General features: G+C 36.4%; 1 protein-coding gene across 1 annotated transcript in view; it reads left to right on the forward strand.

The window, feature by feature from the left end:
* The first annotated feature begins 4,688 nt into the window (after positions 1-4,688).
* The window catches only part of slc4a3 (solute carrier family 4 member 3), an 80,872-nt gene continuing 70,251 nt past the window's right edge, over positions 4,689-15,309 (forward strand). The window contains exon 1 of the mRNA XM_059342414.1: positions 4,689-4,826. The gene's annotated coding sequence lies outside the window, so the exon portion shown is untranslated. The remainder of the gene's footprint in view (positions 4,827-15,309) is intronic.

A 15,309-nucleotide genomic window follows, 5' to 3' on the forward strand; every position in this document is an offset into this window, starting at 1 on the left:
TAAAATACAAGACATGTTTTCAGTTATTTCACACTTTTTTTGTTAAGTACATAATTCCATATGTGTTCATTCATAGTTTTGATGCCTTCAGTGAGAATCTACAATGTAAATAGTCATGAAAATAAAGAAAATGCATTGAATGAGAAGGTGTGTGTCCAAACTTTTGGCCTGTACTGTATATTTGGTAACTTCAGGTAATATTTTGAGAAAAAAGTTGCAAATTTACTGGATTAAAGTGGCAAACCTACAAGAAAAAAAGTAGCAGATTCAAGAGATTTAAAGTGGCAAATCTGTGCGAAAAAAGTTGCAGATTTACGAGAAAAAAATGGGAAAAAAGCAACTTTTTTCTCCCAGATTCACCACTTTAAATCTTATAAATCTGTGCATTTTTTTCTCGTAGATTTGCCACTTTAATCTCGTAAACGTTTTTCTCAAAATATTATTTTCATATGTTTTTTTTTTACCCATTCTGGCAGTATGTAATATCCTCCAATATTCTCTCGGGTTGAAATTTGGAATTTGCAAGTATTTCAATGAGTGCCCTATTAAGGGTTAAAACGTTTTTTTCTCTGCTTCTGTCAGTTGTTATTTCGTGTCAGATTGATGTAAAATGCAAATGTTCATATTACTCATTTTAAGTTCCTCTTAGTAATTCTCACACTGGCTTCAGTTCATGCAAAACAACTCACCCTCTGCTCTATCATCAGTGTCCCTCACCACCACCACCACCACCCAGGCCAATAGGTGCAGCCTGCCTCGAGTTCAACCACAACCAGCCTTTTATATCATTCAACCTCTGCCCTCTCACTAGGAAGAACCAGGCTACACAAAGGTAAATTATTCTGAAGTTGGCGCTATATTCTATACTCTCACTGGCCACATTATTATGTACACCTGTTCAACTCCGGCTTGCTGCCATTGGAACAAGAATTAAGAGTATTTGCATTGTTTCATGGCTTCTGGGAAATTGTCAGACACCAGCCACTTTATTAGGTACACCTGTGCAACTGTTTGTTAATGCATATATCTAATGAGCCAATCACATGGCATTAGCTCAATGCATTTAGACATGTAGTGTGATGATCCCCTCCCCCTCTGTGTGTTGTGGCATTCTGGATTTCTCTTCCTGTGTAGGAGGAGCCACAGGACATGCCACTCCTCCAGTCTGCAGAGGCTGGAGGAGGCTGGAGGAGCACACCTGACTCCAGTTCAATCACTGAGGTTATATAGAGGAGCTGAGGCCTCAGTTCTCTCTCTTCTCCTCCACAGCCACCACCTTGGTTTGTTTAGTTGGTCTGGTTATGTTGGTTTTGTTTTGTTTAGTTGGTTACTTTGTCTTATACACCTGCATTTCACCACATTGCATGCATGCACACACCTCACCACTGATATACTGTCTCACATAATTACGTTTTTTTGTGTTGCTTACGGTTAATTAAATAAACATTATTTTATTATAATTTGAATACATGTGTGGTCTCCTTGTTTTGTCATGCTCTATGAGCCGGTTCATGACAGTAGACATGGTGAAGAAGAGCTGCTGGAGTTAAAAGTGAGCATCAGAATGAGGAAGAAAGGTGATTTAAGTGACTTTGAACGTGGCATGGTTGTTGGTCTGAGTATTTTACAAACTGACGATCTAACAACCATCTCCAGGGTCCCAAAAAGAGAAAATATCCAGTGAGCCTCAATGCCTTGTTGATGCCAGAGGTCAGAGGAGAATGGTCAGACTGGTTCAACAGTAACTCACTCGTTACAACCAGACCATCGCTGAACACAACATGTCCAACCTTGAAGCAGATGGACTACAGCAGCAGAAGACCACACCGACAAATTCATATTTTATTTGGGAAGATGCTGACAATGGAAACGGCTGATCAGTCGTAAGTTAAATGATTGCTCCGTCAGAATTTCATTAAAGGAGCGTCCAGACTACTTGGAAAAAGGGGGTGTGGCTTACTGCGGTCAACTTTAAATGATGTGAAACACTATGCTTGGCTAATAGAAAACCAATCAAGCGTCTAAGTAGTTTAATTATCAGTAGCAACCTAGGGTTAAATAATGCCACATTTGACCATTCTAATTGTATGTGCATCCCCAGCAACCGATCTCTCCTGTCTGTCTCATGGTTATGTTATTAATCACACATTTATTTAGGAATACAGACCATGGAAGAATTATATCAATTTAGGTTTTTATTTTATTTTAATGTAGACAGTGGAGAGGTGACAGGAAATGAGGGGATAGAGTGGAATAATAAACGATTTGACACAAGGTCCATTAAATCAATAAATAATAGTGATGGTCCAATTAAGCCTCATGAATCATTTTCTTTACTTTCCGAGCCCTCTTGATGGCGCTCTCTGTTCAAGGGTTGAAAGCACACTCAATCTCTATTCCTTTAGGCTTTTCCTTTAAGCCAAGAGCTCCATATGGGGCTCAAAAAATAAAATGGTTCATGAAGCTTTATTTTCACATCATTGGGATTTCATGGAGGCCCAAACAAAAGTGTTCACATTTTCACAATAAATTTAACACAGTGGATTTGGGACTTTATGTGCCTCTAGGTGCATTTTGGGGGGACTTTTTCAGCTGTGGATTAATCCGCATTTGTTACTCTACTTTAGGGGCCCCTAGGGGCCTTACAGCAATTTCCTGCTTTGACTGATAATCCAGGCTTTTGTGTGTGTGTTTGCCTCGGCACTTCAAATCTGACACATTAATGCCACACAGTGGCTATACTTGTCTGAAGCCTCAATCATAAAGCTGTAAAAATATGAGGGAGTAATTCAGTGTTCTCCCTTTAAAATGTAATGTCTTTTTCCTCATATAATAATAATAATAATAATAATAGCACATTGCATTTAAACAGCACTTTTCTAAATAGTAAAAGATGCTTAACAGGGAATAAATGAATAAAAAAATATATTTTTTTTTCTCGTTTATTTATTAGAAATGTTACATAATACATATTTTCAGGATTCGACCAGCCAATTATTTCTTCTGTTTAAAGCTTAAAAAAAATGGAACTTTCTTGGAAATAAAAATGTATTCTTTATAAGGAGTATTAGGGCCAAATTTAGAAGAAAAAGAATATTGAATTACGAGATTAAAGTCGTAAATATTGAATTAATAATGAGAATAAAGTCGTAAATATTGACTTTACTACGGGAATAAAGTCGTAAATATTCATTTAATTACGAGAAGTCATAAATATTCACTCATAATAAATAAAATATTTTAAAGTTTATTCTGGTAATTATTTAAATATTTTTTACTTTATTCTCGTAATATTTCAATATTTACGTTTATGTTTTTTTATTCATTTTTTTTTATTTTTACAATTGAATAAAGATTAAGCTCTTTACTTTCATCTGACATTTCTGTTTTTGTGCATTTTATTATTATTATTTTACTGTGTGTGTAGATATGCATGCAATGTATACTTCGCAGTATAAAAATAACTGGGCAGTGAAACTGCATATATGAGCCTACTTCTTATTGCAGACATATTTTTTTAGTCATTTTGTCTTTTTGTGTCTTTTTTGGTCATTTTGTGTCTTTTTTGGTCATTTTGTGTGTTTTTTTAGTCATTCTGTGTCTGTTTTTGGTCATTTTGCATCTTTTTTTGGCTTTTATGTCATTTTGTGTCTTTTTTAGTCCCTTTAGTCCAACATAAAATGTGATTTTGAATCTTTTTTTTTACTTTCAAAACACTATCATGCTCAATAAAGAATTTTAAATGTTGTTAATGTGAACAAAGTTTGCAAATATAACATATAAGAGGGTTACATCCGGTTCTACAATTTTATACAAAATACATTTGACCTTGTCTCCAGTTTTCTTGTTATATCATCATCAAACTGAAACTGGCCTCATGGAGTTTACAGCCAGAACTTTAGAGGTAAATTTACAGTAGGGCTCCACGCTGCTATGTTTTCTAGTCTGGATGTGATGAAGAAGTCTGAATGCTTTGGTGCTTTTGGAGACTCCAGAGCAGGGGTGTCAAACTCTGGCCCGCGGGCCAAATTTGGCCCGCAGTGTAATTTTATTTGGCCCGCGAGCCAATATCAAATGATTATATTATTATTGTACTATAAAAGCTGACCCGCCAGTATTATACGGCGCATGTACCGCTAATACTAGATTTATTATTATTTTATTTTTAAATGTATTAACCTGTTGAAAAACTTTATTTTGATATTTAAATCAGAAGGATGCAAAGAGAAGAGGCATAAGATTTTTATTTATTTTTTATTTAATAAATTAATGACATTGATGTGTTTTTTATTTGAAATTTGATTTTGCATGTCTGCACTATTTTGTTATATATTATATGTTTATAAGCGTTGCTGGTACCATATTTAATGTTAAAGCAAAACATGTTTGGTATATATTAAAAGGTTTATTTGTTCAATGTTGGCCAGCGATTTTACTCAAGTTTTAAATGTTGGCCCATTGTGTATTTGAGTTTGACACCCCTGCTCCAGAGGGTTAACAGACGAGGCAATGTCCTTCCAGAGTTTGCATGTGAATTCACAAGACCAAAAATAAATGTGAGACAGTTTCAGGGTGCAGATCAGAGCACAAACTGTTGAGACAGCATGTTATTGTTGTCCACGCATCGCTGACTTCAGATTGGCAGGTTGTCTCCAGAGTCACGTGGTCCTCGCGAGCATCCTTCGCAGCTCCAGCAGGCTGCGTGGCGTGTCTTCACTAGGTTACGGCATGGACCAGCGTTCCTGCTGCTGCTGCTGCCCTGTAATAGTCGCAGCATCTTTTTGCTTCTAGCTTTTCTACCGCTGGACTGCTCTCTGAAATCGCAGGTAAGACAGCAGCGCATAACGCCGTGCAAATGTTCCTGCATTGACTTTTGAGCGGCTATCTAAAAAATGATGCTGAGTCTTGTATGCAACAAAGACACATGACACATGTGCCCGAGCAGAGGAAATGCTAACGTGAGGTTGTTTTTTTTTCTCAGACTGAGACATGCAACGTAGTGAATCGATACTAGAGAGTGTGTCCTTGCAGGTGGAGTGTTGCCTTTGGGTGCAGGGCTGCACGGAGAGGCGGAGACGTGCTTATTGTGTGCAGGCAGAGCAGCAGCAGCGCTCCGGAGGCGGTGGCTTACTCACTCTAGTATGTTGATAATAGTCGCTGTTGTGCTGCAGTGTTTCGCCTGTATAATGGCAAAGTGCGTTGTCTTCTTGCTCCAAAAAAATTATTAAAATAATTGTAAAAATGACAGAAGCTCTATAGGTGATGTGTAAGCCATGTGAAATGTAGTAAATTCAAGTTCAAACAGGAGCTGGAGGTGGATAAGGTCACATAGTAATGACTCAGCAACTATCGTCTGCTGAGGGGAGTAAAAATGGTGCTTCACAGGATTTCCTTAAAATTGAAGGCTTAAAGCAACTGGCTGTTCAGTTTTTTTTTTGGAAGCCAGATGGCTGTTGTAACCTGACACCTTTCTGCTTCAATGTTTTATAAATAAGGAGTTTCAGAATTGAGTGCAAGTATTGATTATTGTACCACTTATGTCTGAGCAAGAGGAGGCAGAGTGGGATTTCACAAGCTGTGTAAACTACAGGGTGCAGATTAGCTTTAACACAGGTTTGACTATCTGTTTTGCAACACACGATTATAATATCACACATTTTACATGAACATAAACTCTTGCGATAACACTTGATGATTGGCAGTGAGTGATTAATGGGCCACTTTACACTTAATATTTGGGTAAGTGACAAATAAGGGTTGGCATGATGTCAAATGGTGTAACCACAAAAGAATGATAAATATTAAATACTTTATCCACCTACAGTGTATTTAAGTGGACTTATACATATAACTTCATTTTAAAAAACATCAAATTGTTTTTTGTTTTTTTTAGTGTTTCTACATTTACACATTTCGTCAATATTGAGCAGAACAAATTCTAAAAACAACCATTTTATTCTTAAGTTTTGACAAATTATGTAAAATGTGTTATATAACATAGTGTTGCAATGTACACATGGATTGTATTTTTTTCTCATTTTAGTTCACATTTATTTTCCTGTATATAATCAGATTTTTATGGGGAAAAAAGTTACTGGTTACACCAACTGACACTGAGTTAGATCACACCATTGACCCATTTACATAATAAACATATTTTCTGACTTACCTCATGCAGATACAGTAGTTTTATGTTTTTATTTTTCACGACTAATAGATTTCTGGCTTCACCTGAATGCATGAAAATGAACAGAATTTTTCTTAATGGTACTCACAGCAGTAAAATGTGTCATTTGAAGCAAATATAGGAGTCTACAGCAATGCTAGCAGCTGCTTTGAGCTACATGCTAATGTCAACATGTATACATCCACAACACCTACTGCTACTAGTAGGGGTGTGTCATATCGTATCGTTCACAATAATATCGGTATATTTTTTTCATGGTTAAAAATGCATATCATGATATTGGCAACATTCCTACTTCTTGATGTAGTGGCGTAAGGTTAACATTAGCTAACAATTAAAGTTGTTTTAATCACAAAAAGCTACTTACTCTCTGTCGCTAAACACATGCAGCTTTCAAAACAAGAGCACAGTGTGTTAACAGAATCCACCACAGAACTTACAAGAAGACTGTCAAAATAAGATGCCTTAAATAAAACATACAAGAACCTTTATTTTCCTTTACAAAATGTCATTAAAATATGCCCCCGGACCCCCTAAATGGTTATTTTTATTATTTTCTCTTTATTTGGCAACTGTTGAGATTTGCACTTCACACTACATTTTAGATTTTTATTTATTTATACAGACAAAAAAAACATATTTTCTATATCTTTTTAAGTATTTCGTAATATCGTCAAGAATATCGTTATCGCAAAAATAGCCTGAAATATCGTGATATTCTTTTAGGGCCATATTGCCCACCCCTAGCTACTAGTCCTTAAAAACTGTAATAAATTGCCCAATACAGTATAATACCTTGGTGACTGCACCCAGCAGTGCTCAAGATGAAGCTACTCAAGCTAATCAATGCAGGCTCATCTGTAGCTGACACAACAACAAGCATGTGTATGAGACAACTGAGGAGTTAGCAGGAGTCACATTTCTCCTCTTTAGGGAAAGACTCCCTCCAACTCCAGCACCTAGATGCTGAAAGTTGCAGGTTTCTTCCAAACGCCCATCCCTAGTACATAATCTGAATATGCTGTTAATTATTTACCGTTTCTTTTGTAAAAAGTCGTTTGAATGAGAAACCTTTACAGTGGGATATGTGGCTCATTCAGTGGTGTGGAAGCAGAAATCAGACAGAATATTAGAAAATGTATCTCAGTCTTGGTTAGGGTTGTCACGATACTAAAATTTTCAACTCGATACCAGGAAAATATTCCATACTCGATACCATTTTCAATACCACAAGGATAAAAACAAAGACCCCAAAATTTAACAGAAATATTTTTATTCACAAGAAAAATGCAACATGTAAAAATTAACAGAACCACAGGTATATATTTAAAATATAGTAAATATTTATAATAAAAAACAGTTGTGCAAAAAGAAACTGCAACTATGATGACAAGCTTCAGGTCTGAGGTAGTGCAAAAAATAATTAAATACAATAAACAATAACAATTAGAACAATATTCTGATCCAGATACAACGTTTTAGTATCGATACTTTTTTGAGTATCGATACTTTTGACAACCCTAGTCTTGGTTTAACTCTTCACATTTTTGTAAAACTTCAACATTTACATTGTCTACAGCTTTTCCTATGTTTGGATCAAATAACATTGTGATTGTAGTAGAGATTTCTGACTGATTTCAATGGAAACTTAAGCTGATAAATAAATATTTGGTTTGAGTTCTATCAGATGTACTCTACTTTTCTTTTTTTCAATGACTGATAAATATAGTGTAAGAAAGATATTTGTTTGTTGCCTGAATACTTTGGCATTGATGGTTATTTGAATGTTGCACGTGTCTTCAGCTTCACAGTGGTGACGTTTCCAGCCTTTGTAGAACTATGAGCCAGTGTCTCTGAGTTGCTTCCCACCTGTCTCTAAATATAGATTCATCCATGAGGAAATAGCTCACGGATGTGTCTGGCCAGGCAAAGGCCTGTGAATGATGTCTCTCCACTGGTGGCATCAGATCAGACTTTCTGGCCAACATGACTTCATCGTGTTTGCACAATAAAACTGCATTTTTGGCAGTGCTGCCTGTTAGCTGATAAAGGCTGTGCATATGTATGCAAGACTACATAAAGTAGTTAGTGGTATTAGTGGTGATCCAGACTGATCCGTGTGGTTTAACAGGTTAGCTGTGGTGTCCAGTGACTTGTGATCTTACACTGTGCACTGAATGTGAAGTCCTGTCAGTGTTTGTCATTATGTACTGTGAAACTCTGCAACATGTCTCTGCACTGATGCCAACAATCATTCTTGTTCAGTTTTTGATCAAAGATAATTTTTCTTTCTTAAGCACTGTAATAAATCCCTGAAAATATGATTTACAGATTACTTACTTATAGGGGTGCACCGATTGCAATTTTCTGGCCGATCACCAATCACCGATTTTTAGAAATCCTGACCTGCCAATTCCGATTTTGGCCGATACCGATTTTTTTATAACTCACAGCATACACCTTCAATGTTTGAATCTTATTATATTGAAAAACAATAACACAGCAGTATTTTTCTTTAACAAATAAAGGAAATCACAATGTCTGAGGTAGTTAATAAAATATTGAACTTAAATAAATAAATAATAAATAGCAACAATTTACAGGACAAACTAACAAAAGAACTGCAACCATAAATAAAGTGTTTTTTGTTCTGTACAACATACAGACAACTAGGGAGGGCATCGATTTTCGAAAATTCGAATAGTCATTAAATCCTAAAAAATCGAATAGTTCATATCTGGAAGGAAAAAAAATTGTATTACTGGTGCCTTCCACACGGGGGCAGCGTAACATTTGATGATACAGTGTGGCAGACTAGATGCCAAGCTGTAGAAGAAGAAACAAAGTGTAGAAGAAGAAACAAACGGGGGGGGGGAGAGGATTTTCCACGGCAGTCTATGGGCGGGACAAACAGAGATCGCTAAGTGAAGACCTGCGCAGCAGCACATACACACTGTACTGCGACAGAGCTAACTAGCTCGTTAAGAAGAGCCGCTGTTAGCAGCAGTTAGCTACAGCCGGCCTCCGGCTCGTTAGCCGGTGGGGGGGGGGGGGGGGGTTATAATCTAGGTAGATAAGATCGGTTTGACGTAAAGGAATCGGCCGATCGCCGATCCCGCAAAATTAAGGAAATCGAAAAATTACCTTTTCACAAGAACTCATGGTTGTAGTTGGTAATCAGGGAACTTCATTAAAAAGTTTTTTATAAGCTTTTTGGGTGATGTTTATCAACTATCTGCTCTAAAGCTGGTCCAACTTTTTGTACACAGATAAAAATTAGAGGTGTGAGTCAGCAGAGGCCCCACGATACCATTTTATCCTGATACTTGAGTCACGATACGATATTATTGCGATTTTAAGTATTTTGCGATATGGTGAGTATTGAGAGACAATATATTGTGATTTAACCGTTAACTGCATTTTGTGTCCACAAAATTTAATTCAATTAAGAACTTTTTTGTCAAATAAGAGAAAATTCTCAGTATATTCATCTCACTCCAGTCTTTTTATTTCTCAGTATTCAGTCAAACTGAACTGAACTGATATCAAACATGTATGGACGACAACAACTGCAGCATTTTATCAAACTTTGAAAAACTTTGAGCTTCACTGCTCTCAATTTTTTTTTCATGAAACATTAAAAAAAGCTGAACTTTGTAGCATTTATCATTAACAATATTGTGATCCTCTAGTTTCATTTAATACCAGTATCTCCAGTATATTACTAACAGTGAGCCCACTACGGCCTCCGGAGAAAAAACAAGAACTGACTGACGGCTGTCAGAACACTTAATATCGATACTTGGCGGTCCTGAATCGATATAATATTGCCACACAAAATATTGCTTTCCCCATCTATAGCATGTATGCACGCTTAAATGTTAGCCTATGAATATAATATCACCCTAAATAAAGTCATATCTGGAATGAGCTAGATTAGAAGACCAGTGTTAATCACAGCAGCTACATCTTAGCAACTCTAATCAAACCAGCTGTGTATGCGGTCTTGAACACATCCCATTCATCCTGCGACAACATTTTTCAATTACTCAATATCCACTCAAATATCCACATCAATATTATGAATGAATTGAATGAATTGTAAAAGTTTGTTTTACAAATTTAGGAAAGCAATGTTTAAGTCAAACTCTGTCTGGTGAGTATTAAACGTTAATAGTTTCATGGCTACATTCAGATGAAGACATGTTGAAGAAACTCTTCTTTGTAAAAAAAATGACTAAAAAGATCGGAAGTAAGCTTCACAAGCTGTTTACTGTGGCTCTTAGTTCTTCATACAAAGACAGAGTGAAAACTGTAACACAGAATGTACAATATATCACCTTGTTGACTATACATGTGCTTTTTCTCCAGTGTAAATACATAAAGAATATTTTTTTTAATTGCAACATATGAAATGCCCTTAGTTGATGCAAATAACATTTTAACCTTAACTTATAAAGTGCAAATATTAGATTATTTATTCATTCATTCATTCATTACTCACCACATTGCCTCTGTGGCGTTCACATTGTGGACCACATGGCAACTGCTACTGCAAACTTCAAACAGGAAGTAAGGTGAATTCTTAAACATGACAACAAATGTCAAAATAAAAGCCTCTTCATAATAAAGGTCCAACATCAATAACATACCTCAAGGGCAACACATTAGGTTTGGATTTTTCTTTGTTGACAACACAGACTGCTACTTCAAACCCCATTAACAGGCCATATGATGGGAGTTGAGATCAAATAAAAATAGCTATTGAGAGGTAAGAGATTTGAATAGATCTTGTATTGTTTCAATTAAAATATATATTTATTTCTCAATAAATAATGAAGTGGAAAACTGCCAGTGCCAGAACTTAAGTACTGTACTTCAGTACAATTTTGAGGTACTTGTACTTTACTGTACTGAGTATTTCCATTTTATGTAACTTTTTACTTCTACTCCACTACATTTTGAGGTAAATATTGCACTTTTTGCACCAATACATATAGCTGACAGCTTCAAAAAACATGTTCAATTTGAAGTGATTATGCAATTTTATAAATTAAACCATATAACAGTATATTAAGTACTTAAAATCAGCCCTACCCCAACAAAATTAAAATGCTGCTTACATAAATGCATCAATAATAATAATAATAATAATAATAATAATAATAATACAATACTATATTTAGAATATATAAAACAATCTGAGTGGGTCCATTCTGCATCACAAGAAATTTTACTTTTGATACTTTAAGTACACTTTGATGCTGATACTTTTGCACTTTTACTTCAGTAAGTTTTGAATGCAGGACTTTTACTTGTAGTGGAGTATTTCACAGTGTGGTATTACTACTACTTCTACTTTTACTGAAGTAAAGGATCTGAATACTTCTTCCACAACTTAAAACTGGACTGCACCAATATCATCAACGTGACATAAAAGAGTCTAGCAGTAGTCTATAGTACTATAGTAGATTCTTTGGGATGAACATGAAGAATACAGGTTTTAAGCAAGACTGTCAGTAAAGTAGTGCACACAGCTGAAGGCTGATATTTATGAATATTCAATTATTATTATTCATGACTGCTGTTAGACTGTACGGAGGACGTCGCCTGCAGTTGATTGAATATCTGCAGCCAGCTGGAGGCCACAGGGCAGATATGGCTTTGGCATCTGTAGTCTAATTTGTAAAGTGCTGCACCAAAGCACAGTGCCATTAGGCTCAATGATCCACTGTGGTTACCTTGATTAAATCATGTGCAACAAAAACCAGGCTGCTGAAAAATATCCAAACAAACATATTTGTATCGCCGCTGTCGTGCACATCAATCTGTCCAGTTTGGACCCAATACTCTCCTGGTTTGTGTGAGCCAATTTAATCCCTTACCTTCGATTCCATGTAGAAATGGGAGTGGGGGGACAGGGCATCTTTAGGGGGAGATAGCAGGTCAAAAGTAGATGTCACATAGAAGTGTACACCATCTGAAAGCTGGGAACCTGGAGATTAATTAGACATGAAACTCAGCAATGTGTGTCCAGGTGTTCTGGTCATACATCTGTAATAAAAATGAATTCATAAAGTTCCCTCTACAGAAAGTCAATAGGATTTTTCCATTGGAGTTTGGATCATTGCATTAAATAAGCTCTATGGCAAAAAAAAAGTTTATAACACTTACACATTTTGTTCTTCTTCAAATATAAATGCCAGTTCTAGGATTTTTTAAGTGTAAATTAGAGGAGGTGGTAAATATCAATACAGCATAGTATCGCGATATTTTGCTTGGCAGTATTATATCGATTCATGGCCACCAAGTATCGATATTTAGTGTCCCTAGGCCCAGTATTTTCGCTGTTTTTTTTTTTTTCCAGAGGCCTTAGCGGGCTCACTTTCAGGAATATATACTGGTATTATTTGAAACTAAGATCTTAGGAATCTATAGGCACCATGTGTGTCAGGATATCATGTCAGGAAGTTGTCGAAATATCGCTGCTTTTCTTTAATGTTTCATTTTTGAAGCTATACAGAGCAGTGAAGCTTGTTGTTTTTGAAAGTTTGATAAAATGCTACAGTTGTTGTCGTCCATACGTTTGATATCAGTTTAGTTCAGTTTGACTGAATACTTTGTTGGTCAGTCTGTGGGTTTGACTCTCATTGTGGAGAAATAAAAGGACTTTCCTCTTATTTGACAAAACAATTATTGATTGGCTTTCATTTTTTGGACACAAAATGCAGTTAAAAAGTTAAATCGCAATATATAGTATCGCAATACTCACCATATCGCAAAATGCTTAAAATCACAATATTATCATATTGTGACTAAAGTATCGGGATAAAATCTTATTGTGGGGCCGATACGCTGATTCACACCGCTAATGTAAATGCAGTCACCCGGAATAAAAAGCTAACAGAAGGCTCTAAACAACTATATGACCACCACTTAGCTGCAAAAGATGGTAAGATCAGCAACAACTGCTGTAGTCTCACTAAGCCACTTGTTTGCAACCTACTTTTGTAAGGCACGTTAAAGCTTTACAATGACTGAGTGTGGTATTTACTAATGTATTTTATGTTGAGTAAAACATGAAACTATCTTAAAGCTGTATTAACCACAGAGTTTATTTCAGGCATATAACCAAAAACCCATTAAAAAAATCAATTGCCTTTGCGATAAGGGAGCAGTAAGCGCTAAGTTTTCCTGCAACACTTGTAATATGAGTCAATGGAGGCTATATTTTGTGGTCCATTTTTCTCATAACTTTTTGGGTTGATACTAACTCTGTTACACACATTTGGTGCTAAATGCAACTGTTTTTTTTACCAGTGAGAATTGATAAAAAATGGTCAAAAACCCCTCCAGAATACCACATCGATACCCTGAGGAACACCACAGAAAAATCCATGCTGCGATCTTGTTTCAACAACTTTTGAGATTTCTGCAAGAACTGTATTTTTCAACCTGGTCTCACAGGAATCCGTGAAATAGCCACGGATTTGCTTAACTCAAAATCCGTGGAATAGCCACGGAATCACTCAAATTTCCGTGAAACTGACACAGATTTGGCTACAATGCAAGTTAATGACAGTCATATCCCGTGGCTATTCCAACATACAAAGTGATTATTACATTCACTGAGTGAATATTTAGAAAATAAAACATATATTTCTCGCTAGAAATGTGATCAAAATCCATTTTTATGCAGAAACTAAGTCAAAATATTAGTTTTTTCACTAAAAATGAGAGAACTGTCCGCCATGTTTTTTGCTCTGACCACCGGGACCTTGAAAGTCACGTGACTTGGAACAAACCAATAGGAAAAAATATCCATGGAATAGCCACGGGATATGACTGTATCTATCCGTGGCTATTTCACGGATTCCTGTGAGACCAGGTTCGTATTTTTGCCGATTGAATGGCAAGCACTTCTGTTCGGTATACTGCTGAGAAACTCCCTTATTATCAGTATACGTAGGAAAGCCATACATCCTTCGAATGCTCCTGGTCTCTCGTTTGTGGTTGTGAAGTTTCACGAGGCTGTGATACATTTTTATGACAAAACTAATCTTTATCAGAACATCTTTTGTGTGAAGTGTTTCTTGGTGGGTGAAATTGGATCAGGTGGTGAGTGTGCTGCCCTCTCGTCCATGTGACCGAACATTTGGGCCAGTCTTTCCTTTCTGCAGTGAAATATGTAGTTGATTATTTTAAGGGGCTGTGTCCCGAGTCACCCCCACCAGTTGTATTGTCGCCCTGTCGTTCACCAGAGGTTTTGTTTTCCTTTTTTTTTTTGTCTGTTGGCATTCCTCAACCACTGCCGGCCCCCCCACCACAACACTATCAATGTCCGTCACTTATGTATGTCAGTGTCGCCTTCACACATTCAAAGGACGAGCCATTCAGAGCTCTCTGATTACACAGATGGTATGAAGGGGGTGGGACATTTGATATTACTGTTGGAGTGAGTGAGGTGGTGGTGGGCCAAGGTCACTACACACTCCACCGGGGGCCAATCAGGATGACACAGTGGCCCTTGAGACACAATGGAAGGTAGGAAGGACGTGTGCTGGGGGTATATTTACTTATAGCGTATTCAAACAGCACAGATATTATAGTTATACAGTCATGGAAAAAATCATTAGACCTCCCTTGTTTTCTGCCTGGCATCTAGACATTTTCCATGGTTTTCTTGATAATAACCAAAATCATTATCAAGAAAACCATGGAAAATAGCTAGATATCAGCTCTTAAATTTAACTCTTATGAGCTATTTTTTTGGTGTTATCATTATATTTGTCCAAACAAATGTACCTGGCGGTCAGAACAAAAAACATGGCGGACAGTTCTCTCAATTTTAGTGAAAAAAATCAATATTTTGACTTAGTTTCTGTATAAAAATGGATTTTGATCACATTTCTAGCGAGAAATATATGTTTTATTTTCTAAATATTCTCTCAGTGAATGTACATAATCACTTTGTATGTCGGAATAGCCACGGGATATGACTGTCATTAACTTGCATTGTAGCGAAATCCGTGTCAGTTTCACGGAAATTTTAGTTATTCCGTAGCTATTTCACGGATTTTGAGTTAAGCAAATCCGTGGCTATTTCACGGATTCCTGTGAGA

The sequence above is a fragment of the Centropristis striata genome, chromosome 10 (assembly GCF_030273125.1).
Source record: "Centropristis striata isolate RG_2023a ecotype Rhode Island chromosome 10, C.striata_1.0, whole genome shotgun sequence".
NCBI lineage: Eukaryota > Metazoa > Chordata > Actinopteri > Perciformes > Serranidae > Centropristis > Centropristis striata.